The 19,415-nt window shown below is 43.2% G+C and overlaps 1 protein-coding gene and 1 non-coding gene across 3 annotated transcripts in view; both read left to right on the plus strand.

Moving 5' to 3' along the window:
- Nucleotides 1-19,415, plus strand: part of LOC134532511 (alpha-catulin) — a 110,941-nt gene that overhangs the window by 2,935 nt on the left and 88,591 nt on the right. The window lies entirely within an intron of this gene.
- Nucleotides 17,625-17,713, plus strand: Trnay-gua (transfer RNA tyrosine (anticodon GUA)). The gene is given in 2 exon segments: nucleotides 17,625-17,661; nucleotides 17,678-17,713. It is a non-coding gene; the product is annotated as a tRNA-Tyr (tRNA).

A 19,415-nucleotide genomic window follows, 5' to 3' on the forward strand; every position in this document is an offset into this window, starting at 1 on the left:
TATTCCCTTCTTAACTACTATATAGTGATTATTAAAAAAATACACCAAATATATTAGTATTTAATGTTTGCATATTATTCATACCCAGTATCCAATCCTTCGTTTCGAAGATATGGTTTTCGATAACAAAACCATATCCGCCTCCTTTTCACCCTTTTAGTGGTTCAATTTTAGGAAACGGTAAAACAGATATGATTTTTTTTTCATAGCACCTCTTTTTCACACGTTAGAATTTCAGAAGATGGCAATAAGAGATTTGTTTTTGATATTTAATATTTCCACCGAACATCTTAACTTTTATTTAATCAACCACGGAGACGTAAATATATTACACCTTTTTAAACACATTAGGTGTGTAATTTTTGATTACATTTAGTCTAGTGTTAAAGTTAATCAAAGAGAAAAAAAAATTCGATATATTTTAAGTAGTTTTTGAGTGATGCGGGAACTAACAGATAATCAGACAAACGTTAAATACATTTATAAAACTATTTGTTTGGGTTGCAAAATATTTATAAAGCTGTTTTAATTAACTTTTCATAATTTCAGACTTTTTAACCTGAACGGTTATATTATTTGCATAAATAGTGCCGATAACTAACTCATGAAACCACGCATTGTTAACCTAAATTAGTCCTCTCTTTGGCTTATTCGATCACGGCTTTAGAATAAGACCAAAAGATGTGCTAAATTTATCGGGTAAGTTATGAGCTAGAACTCTGGGCCTGACGCTTTCTGGATAGCTGACGATTCATCGTGGACCAATAGACACTGGGAGAGGAGTAACACGTGATATACATTTTTGAGTTGTTTTTTTTTTTTTTTGCCTCGAGAGGGCCGGGCGAATGCTTGGCTAGGTCTTTGTGCATCAAACGCTCTGAATCTCTTTTCGAGGTTTTGGCACCGGCCACTGGTGAAGCAGGCTGGGAATAACGTGTTTTATTGTTGGACACCGATATACCTTTTCTAAATCCGGCTGCATATAAATAAAGGCGCTTGTATGTGAAGGCGTGTCATGGAAGATTAAAAATAATTTTCTTTTACCAGCATTTAACCTTCACCCAGCTCCGTTGTCCTGCTCTGATTGGCCGCAGTTTCCCCCAGGTGCAGTGTAAGTCGTGGTACGGGGTGACGATGCCTTGTTCATGATCACCTCCTTCTCACCTGTTGATCTGCAGTTCAGGGCGAGCTTCCTACAGATCTTTTTAAAATTAGTGTTATTTTGTGGCACCTGTAGGATTCTACATTCTCGTACGTAAGCCATACGGAATTACTCGTTGACTGGCTGTTGTACTGGTCGCACATGGCTGGGCCTTAAGGGGCCCACCTCGCCAGGGGTGTGTGTGTGTTAGTGAGGCGGGATGATAAGCGCGACGCTCGCTGGTGCTTCTAGCGCGGTGTCTCCTCTGGACTGGCGCGCAGTCTTCTCGTCGTCACAGGACAACTGTGAAATTTGAGCGGTGACCGTAACATTATATTGCGGGAAAATTAAGATAAAGGTGCAATGCAAGTCCCTAAAGTGCTTTCAAGAATCTGTACCGGTTGTTTTACGCCTAAAAATTACTCTGAAAAAAAAATGCGTTTTAGCCATTTTAAGTCTTCTAAAAATACAGTTTAAAAACTTAATCCGAAATCAAAAGTACTTTTCGGCCCTCAGCGAACTCTTAAATGCTTTTCGATAAACAGACCCCACCACTATATCTTGATAAGTTTTGAAATCGCGTTGTTTTTCCTGAAGCTCTGTGCACCGTGTGTGTGCCCTGGTAGGCGGAGCCCTTAAGTGGAGATACGGAAATTTCGCGCATTCATTTGGTCGCAAGCTAGAACGCAAATCTCCACACTCAGGTACTGTGTTCGTGATTGGATCGCAGCTATTTGTACACGCCCCTCTACGACCGTGAGCCAACGATGCCCAGCCAGGAGGATATAAGCGAGTCAGGCAGTGCAGATTAACAAGGCGACCTGCTCGTCTTGCATGTTAATGTGTGATGTATGGAAATATAGCTGGACGCATCCAACTGCAGTTGGGTAGAGAAGGCAACAACCGTAGCTATCACTCACGTGCTGACACAGAACTAACGGGTGGTAAACTGAAGACACGCTGTTGATACAGATCGAGCTGTCTTATCATGATCGCGTCACAAAGCAAACGCGTCCTGAATGGCCCGGCCGAATAAGGCAATTGCTTCTCTCGCAGACGGCCGCCAATCACAAGGGAACATTCGCTAGCACAGGCATGCCTTATTGCACTGGGATAGCCAAGGAGAGCATTAAGTTCAAATTTTGTTCATAGTAAAATTAATCACCGTATTTTTTTGACGTGATTACGTCTTATAAATCGATGAACGCCGGCTGCACGCACGAAAAATTGTCACGTTCCGCCCGAGCCGAGCGTGCAAGAACAGGCCAACCACCGTGCGAGAAAATCTTCTATAATATGAAACAGGTTAAGGCGGGCTTTTTAACTAATTGTTCGTGATTATATATCAAACAAATTATTTAATTTAAATTTGCAAAAACTGTAAATAATATTTGAAAATTAAAAAGTATGCAATTTTTCATCAATGTTTTCTTATGACGTTATCACGTAAAATTATTGTCCGTAAACCGACTTTACATACAAACCACCCCCCTTTTTTTTTATCACATTTCGTACTTGCGAAATAGCAATTTTTAGTCTTTCAAATTAAAAACAATTTGTCTTAAAATCATAAAGAGCCCACTGATCTTATCATCCCGCCTCAATAACGCAAATACACAAATGACTTATCTTCGTCGAGGAAGGGGTGTGGGGTACCCGGGGTGTATTGACCGGGTCACAGCAACGTCCGCCACGTATTCAACTGGCGTCGACCGCCCAGCCACCGGGGTTTCTTCAGGAAAGACGCGGCGTCCATGCCAAGTTGCCGCGCGCCTACCGCAGCCGTCATGACGCCTCTTGGGGGGGGGGGGGGGGGCCTTACGCCACGCGCTCAGGCGCCTGGGCGTCTGGCCAATGGCGTCAGGTGTCTGCGTCGCACGGGCGTAACTCCTCGCGGGGAGCTTGTAGCATAGGCCTGTGTCCTTAAACGATATGCCGTGACGCGGGACCGCAGCTTTTGGTATAAGTAGAGACCGGAAAAAAAAAATTCGCAGTTTCGTTCCGCGATAAGCTAGAATACAAAATGCGTTCAACTGTTTGCTGCTTCAGCATTGGATCCAATTTTACCCGAAAGAAGAAGTTTACCTGGTTTTTTTTGAAGTTATACTTCTTTAGGCGCGTTATAAAAAAATTATGAGAGTTAAATTTTAAGATGCGCGCGCATCAATGTAACACAAAATTAACAGGTTGAAGCGGCGCGCGCATCATGTGACGACATTTTCACAGGAAGATGGCGGACCCACGTGTATGAACATAAACCCACATTAGGGGACATACCAAACGTATTGGTGTGCCAAATAAAACTTTATGATAGTGAAATTACCATGGAATTTATTTTGGTAAAATAAAATAGTCATAGTAAAGAGTAAATTCCAAGGTTAAAAAAAAAACATTATTTTGGTATTAAATCAAATATAATACACATTTTCCTCGTTACCTTCTGTCAGAGCAGTGGTTATACTGCGCGGTCAATATGACTGTCACTTCGCTCTGTCGTGTTGAGGTGGAGTGACACGCGCCCATAGGTGTCACATAGCCGCTTATAGCTCCCAGCAGGCCCTAGTCCTACTTGTTCTCTGCGGCGGTCGGCGGCGCCTGAGTGTGCTACTGCCCTAGTCACTCGCGCGTACTGCTTATTGCCTACTTGTCGGCGCAGCGCCTCATTCTTAACGCATTTCGCGATAACAGCTGTCTGAGAGTTTTTTTTTTTTAATGATTCGTGCAACGGGGAAGATTGATTTAAAACATTTTTATGAACACACGCCATTGCTGTTTTTTCACTGTTTGTCATAGAGAAACGGCAAGAATGAACAAGAAATATTAATGAACAAACACATAGAAAGCAAATGTTAAAAACCTGGATAGCACAGAGAATTCCTCTGGAAGAAATATGTCGGATTAAATATCACGGCACAGACGAAAATTGGGCTGACAGTGACGTGACGGTTGTAACAAGAACAGAAAATACAAACAATAACCTTGGACTTGTGGTTTCTCTATGATGTACAGAGAAAACCAGCAATGGCGTATGTCCATAAAAATTGTTCGACCTGAGAGTGTTCTGATTGGACGATGATGTTTTGCTAATTTCGATTTACGTGTTAATAGTATCCAATAAAAAATATTTGCAGTTTAGTGTTACAAAATAAATTCTAAAAAAAAAGCTATATTCCCACAATTTACTACTGAAGGGCGATTATTTGTTCAAAAATGGTTTTATCTGTGTAAGAACTCGGCCATAAGAAAGGTTTTTCGCAGATACTTTTGTTTAACTGCAGATAATTTCAGATATTTCTTTTAAAAATTTGGTCTAACGTAAGTTTTCGTCTTATCTTCATATTGATACCGTTGTCTGTTTCTTCGAAAATAACCTGTTTTCAAGCGCGCGCGCGCGTGTGGGTATACACACACTTCTATTTCGAAAAAAATATTTTTTCCCAGCTGCTGTCGTGCAACATACTGTGCTTAGTTGTGCTCTGCTGTTGAGACTGCACCCGTGTCTTAGGCGCGGATGAATTCAGAAGATAAACACAATGTTTTTCCTCGCGCGCTCATGCAAACAGGCGTAGGACGACTAGATGCTAGTAAACTTTGTTCTGTATGTGTAGGGGAACGCATTTTTCGCGAATAAATCAGAACGCCTTTTGGATTGGAAAAAGGTACATCCGCACCAACGGTTTCTTCCTTGTGATTGGCGGCCGTCGGCGAGAGAAGTCGTTGCGTCATTTGGCCGAGCCACTCAGGACGCGTTTGCCTCAGCACTGAATAGCTGTGATTGGTGGTTTAACAATCGACACGTACCTTAAAGAAACTTATCCAATCATGACACACAAACGAGGATACATTTTTTTAAACTTTCAGTTAGTCTCAGAATCTTTTCGCAAAATATGCATGCCCCTATGTATGTGTTTGTGTTGGGAAGGGCATGGGGGTATTAACTCCACTTACACATGGTTATTTTGCGCTTTGGGTGGCTCCCAGGGAATACTTAGAAAAGGCCGTCGTATGTTTGCTAAAGCAGCGTTTATTTTTCAACCAGGTGAAGACCCGCTCTTACACTAGGCGTGCTTATACAAAGAGTCCGGAAAAATTCGCGGATTCATTTTAGAGACAGGCTAGAATCCAAACTCGTTTAGCTTATTGCTGCGTCAGTGATTGGACCGCAGTTTACCTGAAGGACTCTGAGCCAATGGCAAACATTCAACGAAAGAAGTATCGAATCATAAGAATCGCAGTAAACAGGTGTCTCGAGTCGGTAGCCAATGACCAGGTGATAGTTGCCCGAGTACATAGAGAATCGTGGAGTCTATCCTAGTGGTCATTGAAACCGCAAAATTTTCCAGTCCCTACTTATATAGATCACAACACTGGGGGATGGGAATGTTCCGGTGATATGGCTGTTATCGCGCCAGCTAGAGAGAGGGAGGGTTTCTGCAACGTCGCTAATGGCCGGGGTCTAATGACCAGCGGGTAAGGGACAGCCAGGGAGCGCGGGCTCTCGGCAGCGGTCGGACACGGGACTGCTGACGTGGACGGGTCGTAATTACGCCCCTGTGTTTGGTCGTTCCCCCCTCCTCCCCCTCGCCGGACCGCCGTGGACGCGACACGCCGCTACATGATTGCTACGGACCGGAAAAATTCGCGGGTTCAATGACCTGCAGGATGAACTCCACAGTTCTACGTACACTCGGTCAAAATGTCACCCCACTCATTGGCTGCTGTCTTGTGAGACGTCCCAACGTAGCAGCCGGTGATTCGATAAAGCTTTGGGTTGGGTGTTTCTCATTGGCCCAGAGTCACCCAGGTGAGTGGTGAGCCAATAGCAGAGGCAGCACTGAGGTATAACTATTTGTATTTTAGCTTGTCGCGAAATGAATTTGCGAATTTTTCCGGTCTCTAAATATACGCATTAAAGCAATTTTGGACGCTATTTGAACTACAACTAAAATTTCAAAACAGCAAATAAAGGATTGCTTATAGTTACGTCCGGTAGTTTTCCGTCGAACAGAGGAACGAGGTGCCGCAGTGGAAAAGACTTCTGACTCGTGTCCCAGGAGGCCTGGGTTCGAACCCTGTTCCAGAAACCCAAAAATCCTCTCCAGGAAAACACTGATCCCGTCCCCAATGTCCATGGCCTGTCTCATTTTGTGTATCTGTATTTTGTGTCTCGACGCGAGATGAAGCCCAAATAAAATTTCATATAAAAATATCTATTTTTTAAAAAAAAGTGATCGGGTCTTTCAGTAATCGCCAGTTATGTGTAACATCTAAAACTTGGTTAACGAGCAAATATGTGTGTTTTCATATTGCAAATACGCCTGTAATAAGAAACTTGGGTACAAAATGTAAAGAAGAAAATTTTTTTATATAATGCCGAGCGGCATTAGATTTGTGACTGCGAAGAGCTCTTTGTTTGTATCAGGCAAATTCTTCGTGTAACTGTATTGCGTAACAGAGTTACTACTAAAAACCACCTCTAGAAAGCAAGCGCGGCTCCAGAAGGGTGGCGGTGGGGGCGATATCCCCTCCCGAGACCAATTTTATTGATTAGTGTATATTTATGTTTACTTAAATATTTAATTTAATATGTTAAACTTTTATCTCATCAAAATTTTGCATGGAGCTACTATGTTTTTGTATTTGAAACCTGTAATTCGTAAATAATATTCCAAGGCCAATATCTGACCACTTTCATTTTTTTTGTTGCAACTACGACCTTTCTTTGTGCGATAGCTAGGGACCGGAAAAATTCGCGGATTCAATGACCTCTAGTATAGCCTCCATTATCCTCTGCATTTCTCAAGTAAACACGCGTGTTCATTGGGTACTAAATTGTGAGGCGTCTCCACTGGGTAGTTTGTGATTCGACGCTTCTTCGGTCGATAGTCTCTCATTGGCCCAGAGAGCTCCAGTTAAACTGCGAGCCAATAGCAGAACCAGCAGAATTGTGCACATGTTTGAATTTCAGCCTATGACGAAATGAATCCGCGAATTTTTCCGGTCTCTAGCGATAGCCCCTCGCGAAAAGTGATCCTGAAGCCGTCATTGCTATACAGTCCGGTGCCGGTTGCTAGTGCACTGTGTTGTGACTCTTGGAGCTGGATGGACCAGGGGGCGGCGGGGCGCGGGGACAGAACGCGCCTATGTGACGGCGGTGCAGGCGAGGATCGCGTCAATCTTGGGCTATTGATCCGGACAACGAAAATAACACAGGCGGGCCGCGCGGCTGAGCGAGGGACCAGAACCACCCTCTCCCCACCCTCCATCACACCCCCCTGTGACTTGGACCGCCAACCGCCTCGTGGCACGCCAAGCACGACCACGGCCCCTCTTCCCCCTTACCACCACCCACCCCCAACTGGAACATTTGGAGGGGGGAAGGTAAACATTTTAAGTCAACCCATAACTGGAGACCTGAAAAATTCGCGGATTCATTTATTGCTATGCTAAAATTCAAATAATTATACCTTAGTGCTGCTTCTGCCATTGGTCCACTGTTAATCTGGAGGACTGGGGGCCAATTAGAGACCCTCACTCATAGAAGTCTCGAATCACAGGCCACCCAGTCGAGACGACTCGCAAGTCAGCAGCCAATGTACAGGTGGTATTTGCCCGAGTGTGTAGAGGATTTTGGGGTCTATCTTGAAGGTCATTGAACCCACGAATTTTTCCGGTCTCTACCCATAACCAAATTTTCTACGATTGTTCTGCTAATTTAGATTGAGAAACGTTGATATTCTTTCCTGGTGAATTGTTCCTTCGTGTCAGTATTACGTCAAATTCCGGCGGAATCGCGCAGTTATACGTGGCAATAAAATATTTGAAAGTTTTTTTTCCCTGATACGAAATCACGAATCGACATTTGTATGCACCAGCACTATTTACATGGTAATAAAGTTTCCCATTAATGGACAAAGATGGAAAACATGGGCCCGGGGCCCGGGAGGATTGCCTTGGAGCCGTCCCTGCCGGAGCGGACATGAGCGGACATGAGCGGACATGAGGGGACATGAGCGGACATGAGCGGACATGAGCGGACCGGATACCTCGAGCCACCCGCACGTGCTTGAGAAACAATGTTGAGCTCATGAGAGCTTTGGGGGGTGCTGTGTGGCTCACGCCCATGGCACTGGTACTGGCTTATTGTCTTCGTGAAAAGTGGGCGACTGGCGATAGTGGTAGGTAGAGGCCGAAAAAATTCACGAATTCATTTCGTGATATGCTAACATTCAATGCTACGAATCAAAGATAAACAGCCTTTAAAAAAAGCGCACATGAGCGAGAGGCAAGTACAAGCCACGGGACTCCTGAATAATAATCTAGATGAAGTGGATTGGGACACACAAAAAAAAAATTCATACAAGCATGCTACTACGTAAATTTTTAAAGTTGGCTTTTTCTTTATATATTAGCATTGATTGTGGCCCCGCTGATATTATTACATTGCATATTGCTTCTTCCATTGGTTCACTTTTAACCAGGAGACCCTCAAACATAGAAATATCTAATTACAGGCTTAACGAGGTTAGAGGACTCACAAGTCATAGCCAATAAACAGGTGGTATTTGCCTGAGAAAGCAGGGGATCGGATCGTGGAGGCTATCGTAAAGGTAATTGGATCCGCGTATTTTTTCGGTGTCCAGTGATAGGTATATAGAGTCACAATTATTTAGGCGTATTGATAGGGCGGCCATGCATCTTTAGCAAAAAAAAAAAAAAGGATTTTCAGTCCAGTTGTGTGATAAAACACTGAATCTTTGTCTGTGTTCATTTCTGGAAAATCCCTATTGCCAGCACTCCAATAATTATTGCCATCCAGTGCGGAAGCAAACTCGTCGTCCTGAATGGCCCGGCCGAATAGGGAAGTGGTTTATCTTGCAGACGGCCGCCAATTGCAAAAAGGAACAATCGCTAGTGCAGGCATGCCTTGTTGCAGTCTAGTCTAGAGGGTCGCGTCATTTGGCGGTTTAAATGAGTTTTGGTAACCATACTTGTCATCATTATAACTGGCTCAGGCTTGCCAAGAGCACTGTAGTCGAATCACCAACGTGGAAGCAGCGGTATGTGTGCTTCAAGCCTGCTTAGCTGCCTAATGAATCCGCGAAGAAATCTTGGCTCCACCCGTCGTGTGCAGCCTTGTCCAAACGATGGGAAACCCTCTAGCATTGACGCACAGCGGCGCGAGTGTTTATGGCAGAGTCGCGTCTGCTCCGAAGCGATCGAGGCCACGACACACCGGGAAAAAACCTAGCACTCGGACTTTTCGTCTTCCCCTCGACACAGCCATTTCCGGTTATTATAAGGGGGAGTGGAGCACCAATGAGTAGAGACCTGTAAAATTCGCGGATTCATTTCGCGATAGGATAGAGTCCAAATACTTTTGACATTATTTTGCTTCAGTGATTGGGCCACAGCTTATCTGAAGGACTCTGGGCCATTGAAAAATCTTTAACAGAAGAATCAGCGAATCACGATCATTCCAGTCAACAGGTGTTACGAGTCGGTAACCAATCAGCAGATGTAATTTGCACGAGTGCATAGAGGATCATGGAGTCTAACCTTTAGGGATTTGAAATCGCGAATTTTACAGGTCTCTACCAATTAGGGAGGGTAATATTTTTTTAAAAATATATATGTTTCCCAGACACATTTATGAATGAATTAAGGAAGAGGCAGGATCACGCGAGATCGACGAAAGAAGTGGAAGACACTTTCATGAATGTTTTGGGAGATCTTGGCCCTAACTAAGAGGTCTGGGATTCCGAGAACGCAGGATGATCGCGAGACTTGTCCAGCGCGAAGAGGAAAGGAGTCCACAGAAGGAAGAGGCAGGATCACGCGAGATGGACGACAGAAGTGGAGGACGCCGGACACTGCGAGGAGGTGGAAATAGACGCGCGGGGGAAGAGACCACTGGAAGCGTGGAAGGCTCGTAAAGGAAGAAACGGAGAGCTGGAGGATAAAAAAGAGAAAAGCAAAAAGAAACAAGAGGCGCGCTCAACGGGATTGTATTGGAGGACGCTCGTATCGAACAACTCAATCAGAAAACGTGCTCGCGGGAGCCTCATCGGGAAAAGGATTAAAATGGCCGCTGTAGTTGGCTCGTCTATTATTCAGCAGTACTCTTTCTGTGCCAACCTTTGAAAGGAAAAACAGAGATATATTTTTAAAGGCACCGTGTGCTTGTTTTACAGCAAGAGCGATTTAACTTCAGACTTACAACTTACTTTTGGATTTCGAGAATCCGTATGAATAAAAATGTAAATGTTCGTTCGTTTAAAATCTTAAATATTTGAAAGTTCTTCACCGATTGTTTTGAAATGTTGGCACAACGTTGCAATGAATACGGGCATGTTTTTTTATGTACCTATATCACTCCTGTTACAGGTAAAAAGATAGATAAAAATTAAGAAAGGTAAAAATGTAGATATATATGTAGATAGAGAGAAATATAGATACATATGGAGGGATATATATGTAGAGAGAGAGAGAGAGGTATACTTATGCTCTTTATATACGTACCTACTTCAAACAAATCTAAAAAATAATAATTAAATGAGGCATGAAAACGCATGCCGAACATTACCTGTTTTGTAGTTAAAAAAATAGGAGCGAAAAAAAAAAACATTCCGAACTTTTATCTCTCTCTATAGGCATGGTGCACGGGAAATTTTGACGTCACAAACCCAAGCTGGCGGTTGGTCATTGTCATTGACCCTATCCACATTGCTGGTCCATAAAAAAAAGAAAATTGCAACACTTCCTACCTACGTCATTGTTTTAGTTACGGTGACATGTTCCAATTGTTAGAGACCGGAAAAATTCGCGGTTTCAATGGCCTTCAGGATAGACTGCACATTTCCCTGTACACTCGGGCAAATAACGCCAGTTCATTGGTTGCTGACTTGCAAGTCGTCTCAGCTGGTTTGTCTGTGATTCGATCCTTCTTTGGTTAGAGGTTTATAATTGGTTGAGATTCGTCCAGATGAACAGTAAGCCAATAGCTAAATAATCTAAAAGGTATATGTATTTGACTTCTAGCTTATCGCCGAATGAATCCGCGAATTTTTCCGGTCTCTAAGTAGTTATTGTTTCAAGCTGTCGTCTCACGACGAGCTAGCGGTTTTCTGTGTGCCGCACGCGTGCGAAATGTTGCACAGAGTTCCTTCACCCGGGCTTTATAAACATATCCCCATCGGCCTCTGTCATTCCCGGGCCAATCCCTGTCCATTTTTCATCATCATCCAGCGGTGGGGGTGTTTGCCACACGTCTTTATTAACTTGATGCCCTTTTGGGCTCCTTCCTTTTTGTGTATTCTCCACGTCCCTGTCGAAAATAAACCAGGTGGAGGCATAGTCGTCAATAACTGTCTCCCCTCTCCTACCCACCCACCCGTTGGCTTTGTTCCGATACTTTGGTTATGGTCCACGCACCTCTTTATTACGGTGTCTTCACTAACATTTATGGTATCTGGGTGAGTTCCGAAATAATTTTTCTCTCGACTGGTATTTTGCTTTGATTTGATTTATTAATGAATAGCAACTAAGAACTGGTCAGTTTCACTGATTGAGTGTACTCAAAGTTATGCGTAATCGGCTGATTTAGGCTGGTTGTCTGTGTGTTTGCTGTATTCATATTTCTTGTTCATTCTTGTGGTTTTTCTATGACTTGTAGCTAAAACCAGCAATGGCGTATATCCATGGAACTCTTCTAAACGAAGAGAAACAAAGTTGAAATTATTTTCTAGAGTATCAAATAAATTACTTGAGACACGATTATTATTTCGCGGTTTCTTTTCCATCCAGACTAGACACAACATTCAAACACACACACCTATGTACAAGAGTATCAAATAAATTACTTGAGACACGATTATTATTTCGCGGTTTATTTTCCATCCAGACTAGACACAACATTCAAACACACACACCTATGTACAACCTTGCATATACATAGTCAAGCCAAATTGTGTTCTCATTGACTGATACCAAGTTCATAAACTGTTCATCTGTTAAAATGGTTTGCAAATGATCGGGCGAATGTTATCCTTAGGCCTATTTATTACTGGCAGGGTATCGTGCAAAACGTGTAATGAGAACTGCAGTCAAATTGCATGTATGGCTCAATTCTACAGGATGTCCACAAAAGAATGCCCTAGTTATAAATTTTAATAGTATCAACTATGAGCATTGTAAGAGTTTTGGTTCAAGGTCACAATTGAAGAGTAACTGAAACAGTTTTTTTAGATAACCGCATGCGCGAGCACTGCTTTGTTGTTTTCTCGCTTGCAGCGCCACCTACGCAAAATGGCCACTTCTCCAGTTGGACGAGTTCACCTCTGTAGCTGTAGAGGTCACAACTCCAGCTGAAGTGCTCGCGCGGAACCCTTAATGCCCGCCAGCTCCTCCTCGTACTGCGGTCTGTTCCGCGCGTGGATTTGACGACGCGACGTTAACTTCTCCAGAGTGTACGACCTCCTCCCTTCCCTTCTTCTGTAAAACTGCCGACCGTTAAACTTATAATGCTTTACTTTCAACCTCTGCACGACCGTAGACGTTGGACACACAATGAGACTTGTGCTGTCTTCTCTGTGCGCAAGGTTCATATGTGTCTGCTGATCATTGATCACTTTTGGACATTCCTTTTAATCTTCTGAGGTAACGTTAATAATCTGTTATACCTGCACTGACGCAGAGAGAACTCAGTTCACTGAAGAAATGGAACTTTTAAATACCAGTGCTTTTTCTGCGACGAAAACATTAATCAGCAGACGGTGCCACACGGTTTCTATTAAACGATCAATTCACGTAACAGTTTATTCTTAAAAAAAGCTCTGTTGATTTGGTTTATATTGACAGAGTAGCAGTTTTCGAGGGGGGGGGGGGGGCGAGAAATCGTCCTACGCAGGTATTAACTGTAGGAAAATTCGCATTAACGTTAATTTTTGGTCCTGTAAAAACAGAAACGCAGCAGTGAACAAATATTACACCATAGAGGTGAACGGTTGCGAGAGTACAGGCCGCGGAAAAGAGCAATTTTTTTTTAAAATTGAGATCATTCCCGCATTCTTAATATTCTCAATTATTTTCTCTTGTTCAATTAAAACTATTAACAAATATCTCTAAATATGCATAATAACCAAGAAGTTTCACTTCTGTCGCGCGTGGACTTGACGTACACAATTTTTTTTAAATAAAAAAAAACAGCATTAAGTATTTTTTTGGACATGTACTTTAGGTTCACACCTCATAGAATTCACCAATACTCCCCCAGGCATATAATCCCGTAATACTCCCCCAGGCATATAATCCCGTTAGGGTGTGGTCCTGGTTAGGAGAAAGATGGGTCTTTTACATGCCTGACACTGTTACCAGTGCCCAACATGGGTTCCGAGAACCGGGAAATGGATTCGCCATTTCCAATCGCGGCATGTTACTGGAGAGCGCATGGCCGGGTCGAGAGGTTGAGAGGTCGAGAGGTTTTGGACAGTTTAAATTTATTTGAACTGGGCGATCAGTACGCCTACCTCCCGGTCGTTATTGCTCGTAGTCATGGGCCCATATGTCGAGAACAACGAGGCTTGCTGGCGCTAGGCACCACGTGGTCGCGTCTCTGGTCGCCGGACCGACGGCGCTGATGGTTGTCACTAAGTGTGAGGGGGGATGGGGGCTGGCACAGCAATTGACCCACTTGCCACCCGTCGATAGGGAACCCCCACAACACCACGTGGCGCCCGCAGTTTAATTAAGGTCTCTTCACTCCATCCAATTCATTCCCCAAGTAAAATTAAATTTTTATATCGCGTTTATTTTCCTTCTGAAGCCACCACGGTCGCGGCCATTCATTTTGATGTTTCACTTCAAAGACACTAAATGTTTTCGCTTTTTTTTAACTTTGCCTTTTTGTTCCAGTTTTTTTGAACCAAATTCACCAGAAATCATTCAGGATGGCTAGAGCTGCCGTTGAAATAGAGTATAGTCCTTACATTTATGACTATAAATGGTTTCCGAGAATTTTACAGCATCACTGTAATTTTTTTAATAGCCATAAATACTAATAGAAAATTATAGCTATTTCTAAATTTGTACATTTACATGAAAACAACTGCATCATTACAAAATAGTTTTCGCAGTAATTCCGGGTTTCGGATTCTTACCCGGGCACTTATACTTCGTGTTGTCCCAGTACCTCCAATAGTTATAAGTTATTTGTAAACCGTTCCCTTAATATGTTTCCAGTATTTACTGCGTACATTAATAAGCATAATAAGAAAAACAAATTATTGATTATTCGATTATCTTTTCCATGATTTAAAAACAAATCACGCTTGTGTGAAACATCAACTAAAATATAATTTAATGGTCAATTTTCGTACGAAATACTCAGTATTATCTCGAAAAACTTATTTAATTTATACGAAAATAACCGATCGCTAACAAATGTCAAGGCAAATTTCAATTGTAGCATGCTAATGTTGTTGCGAACTCTATTCGATTAAGCCCCTTCCTACGAATCGCACTGCCAAAATGGTTGCCATCCTGGTGTATATTGAATAGAATCCACAGTAAGAGAGGTTATTATTAACACGAAATGTAGTTTTTAAAGAGGTTATTCATAAAAAATTTTTTTAAATATTTTTTATTGTAATACTATGTATCATAAATAATTTTCATTTTCACAATAATAATAATAAATTAAATTGTTTAATGAATATTTCGTGTATATAAAATTAAAGTGTTTGTTATATTCATAAATTTTTCAACAACCGCCTAAGGCGCCTTACAATTAAAAGGTTCCGAACAGTTACGTAAGTTGTTTTAAAGATGGTCCGGCATGACGAACGAAAGAACATGAAGCCTTCTGAAAACTCAACGTTAAGTTCTAGGGAAAAAGACCGTAGGTTCAAGCGACAAATCCACGAGGAGATTCGCCCGTTTTGCCGCGTACTTGTAGGTAGGTAGCGTCGCGCGCGGAATGAACTCCGTTCCGTGCCTGGCGGACAAATGGACCTGCGCCCAGGACTGGCTTCGTGGGTCGTCGTGTGTCGCGCTGCATGTAATCCGCGCTAAGCAGTCTCCGCGCGGCGTCTACCCAGTAGATCTCCCTCGGCGCCGGAGCTGGCGTCGCGCCGGTGAACAGTAATTAATTAAGGATGAGCCACCAGCCTCTCGCGAGAGGGAATTTATGATATTAGGGCACCTCGCAGGATTAGTCCGCGCGCCCTCCGGACTTGTTGCGCCCTCTCCTCTGCTCGAGAGAGAGAGAGAGAGAGAGAGAGAGAGAGAGAGAGAGTGTGAATGAACGCTTTACGGAAGACGGGCTTAGCTAAATTAATTTGCTAATTAGCAAATTAGCGATGCCTTCCGCACTTCGTATACGTTCAATATCACTTTGAGGATAACGTGAGTTGTGAGATACTGCTTCAACCCCCTTTTTATATGATTATTTATTTATTTTTAACTCTGTAGGAGGCGGGGTTGAACTACCCTAAAAACGCAGCTTATGGTACCACGCGCTGTCGTGGCGGCCAGCGATAAGCAGCGAGGAACTCCGATCAGCGCACACAGACCACTTTTCCCCGTCACTGGACGTCTGTGATGAAGCGGTACGAAGAAATGGCGGAAGGAATCAGCCATGGCATACAACTAACCATCCGATGTGCAATAAAGCAGTGCCAATAAATAACAAAAATTATGACTTGTTACAAGTTACTTGTTGAATCTGACGCCAGGGTCAGATTTTAAGGAGAGCAACACGCAGGGGTAAGGGGAAAAAAAATGTCTGCTGAATAACGTCGCAGCGCCGGGCGAGCTTGCAGCCCGCCGGGCGCGTGACCCCTGCGAGAGCGCGACACGCAGCCCGCCCTACACGGGGGTGTGGCTGGTTGCTCTTGGCCGCGGCAGGTGCCCCTCTTCTCCCAGGGCGGGGATGGCTCTGGTGTTGTAGTCGCCGCCGGGCGAGCTTGCAGCCCGCCGGGCGCGTGACCCCTGCGAGAGCGCGACACGCAGCCCGCCCTACACGGGGGTGTGGCTGGTTGCTCTTGGCCGCGGCAGGCGCCCCCCTCCTCCCCGCTGCTTCCAGGGCGGGGATGGCTCTGGTATTATAGTCGCCGCCTCGCACCTGCGAGCGGTCCGCGCGGCGCGTGTAGGGGGGAGGAGAGGGGGAAGAACGGAGGAAATGATGAATATTCAACGAGATAAGAATCCTCCCGCTTCCAGCCCAGCCCGTTACACAGTGTTCTTGACGGCTGTATTTAACCGGATTCTGCCGTGAGCAGTAAAAAAGAAAGCAAGAAAAGGCCGTCGAGAAACACGAACTACTTGCGAGAGTAGGAATAAAAAAGGATCGTGAAATATGAATTTTATTTTTGTTTCGCCCGCCTTTACTTTGAAAGGTCAAAAATTACGCGTATGGCTCTTTTTTTATTTTTATTTTTTTGGCCTTTAGATATTGGGCGTTCGCTCGTTAACTATGTCAGATTTTTGTTTCACACATGATTAACTACGTGAAAAATTTACGAAATGATTAAAAGATATGCGAAAGTTTAACAAACTCTATATTTTATCGTATTCTGTCTCTGAAACGCCCATTAACAAGCGACATTTCTTGTTACCAAAATACTGTAGACATTGTATTATTGAGTCTTGCCTAAAGGTTTGTTATAACCTCTCGCGGTTATGCACGCAGGATTAAAAGAGAACAGGAATGGACTCAGAGCCACTCAGCTACAGACATAGGAGTTGTTAATTCGAGTTGCTTAGGGATGTTGGTATTGAACACATTAGCATTATCACACGTGGCCCCTCTAACTAGAAGGCAATATTGTAAGCTTGAATTTATGATTTATGAAAATGAATACATTTATGTTATAAGCTTGTTTGCTTTTTAGAGAAATTTGTGAATTTGTTAAAAACTTAACACTCAAAGACGTTCCATATTAAATATCAAAATATCTTTGTTTTTAACTAACCAATATTTCTGAATTATTAAATCAACTAAAATAAAGAGAATTCAGTCTTACGGTAAGAATGTTTGTTGAATGTGTTGTGAGGAATATTCTTCGTTAAATCATACGACTGTAGGAGAATAAATGCAAATTTAAAATTTATTCAAAATTTCTTTGTTTTACTATCAAGTTTTATATTTATGAATTTTTATGATAAACTTAATCATTTTATATATGCTTGTTAACCGAAATAAAATTGTTACTTAAGTTTAGGACTACAGAATTCAAGAAGATTTTCTTGACGCTAGAAACTGAAGATTTTGGTTATATGATGCTGCTCTTTGCACAAATTATCGATCGGGTTAGATCGTAGATTAGAACAACTTGATCGCCGAAAACTGCTTGTGGTCTGACGCCGTTCTGAAAACGCGCGACTTGCATCGACAAATACATCTTTCACTGTCAGTAGCTGGCGGGTGGACTACTTTCACCAAACCTGACTGAAGTTCTGTGTACAACAAGGTTTCTTTCAAGTTCCTCTGGTAGCTCAGTTGGTAGAGCGGTGGACTGTAGTATGCTAACACCAGACATCCATAGGTCGCTGGTTCAAATCCGGCCCGGAGGAATCTGTTTTACATTTCTTCCGTACATGTTAGCTTAGTAGTCCACTTGTTTTATATGTTTTACTGTAACCCTTTAGGAACAGTAGAAAATTTTAAACCCTTCATCCTCATCATGTATGTTAGTTACCTTAGGCATTTAATTTAGATCAGAATTGATCGCCATTCACATGGAAAGCTATATATGTAGATCGTTAGTCTGTGACTTCTAAACAAAATCTGTTTGTGTTGTCTTATGTGAAAAAAAAAAACTGTCAGTATTGTTTGCAAAGAAATGCTTTTAGTTTTGGGCGGAACATGTTAGTATGTACATAAGTTTTAAAGAAAAACATGTGAACTTGATACTTCTAATTACATAATTATTAAATATAAATGACGCCTCATTATTAGATCACAATCGTTCGAAGCAGGGGACGGTCGCTGGTATAAGACAAGAATCGGTCTGTGTAATCAGTGAAGCAAACATGAAAATTCCATTGATAAATTTTGCGCCTGGGTGAAATTTAAAGTTCCTTGTCCACTATTCCTCTAACAGATTTCTTCGAGCGTAACTACTTGTACTTTTAGTGGGTTGCCGCGTGTGATTGGAGTACTTTTCTGATGGCTGATGGATATCGGCTCGCGGTGATCAGTGGCGGATACGGGAATTTTTTTCATGGGGGATTTATATATATAGAAAATTTAATAAAATTATAATTTTGGTATTCAAAAAAATTACGTCGATGACAAGGGGTTTGGACTGTTACAGTTTCGATGTCAACACGATTCACTTCGTGTGTAGCTTGTTGTTCCGTGCGTTGTGACAGCTTACCCCGAATCACCAAATATAACATACCGCCTTCACCGATATATCGCAAAATTTTTTCATAACTTCTGTGTAACTTGGGGATGTATATCCCTCAAACCCCCCCCTCTCAATTCCCCCTTATTTTCGTCCACCAATGGTGGTCGTGTGCGGGTGTGTCGAAGTAACAGCGTCCCGGTCATTGCCTCAAAGTGAAATTATATAGTTTTATCCAGTCGAACCTGTGGCCTATCAAATCTCCGAGGTCTCGAAAGGGTGGTGGGGGGGGGAGGCACCAAATGCTAGAGACCGGAAAAATTCGCGGTTTCAATGGCCTTCAGGATAGACTGCACATTTCCCTGTACACTCGGGGCAAATAACGCCAGTTCATTGGCTGCTGACTTGTAAGTCGTCTCAGCTGGTTTGTCTGTGATTCGATCCGTCTTTGGTTGGAGGTTTTTATAATTGGTTGAGATTCGTCCAGATGAACAGTAAGCCGATAGCAAAATCATCTGAAAGGGATATGTACTTGACTTCTAGCCTATCGCATGAATGAATCTGCGAATTTTTCCGGTCTCTACTAAATGCAAATGCCTTCTCTCCGGGGTGGTTTTTATCGCCCCGGGCGCCAGTATAGAAGTTCGCCCTTCTCGGATGCTGGGCTGGTGAGAAGGAGGGGGGTAGTACCCTCTTGAGGGCCGGCGCTGCAACTTTTCCATCCGCGACTTCCGCGTCGCGCCGCGCCGGCCGTTATTTATTCATAACCCCGAGAACACCTCCCTCCGCTCCCCCGGCAGCACCCACACTTGCCCCCCCCCCCCCCCCCAGGGACGGGCTATTAGCGCCCCGCGTGAGCGCGCCGCGTAATTGTATTTTATTGGCGCGCCGAATCGTCGGCTTGTTCGGTTCCTGTCTCCGCCAAG

This window comes from Bacillus rossius, chromosome 6 (assembly GCF_032445375.1).
Source record: "Bacillus rossius redtenbacheri isolate Brsri chromosome 6, Brsri_v3, whole genome shotgun sequence".
Lineage (NCBI taxonomy): Eukaryota > Metazoa > Arthropoda > Insecta > Phasmatodea > Bacillidae > Bacillus > Bacillus rossius.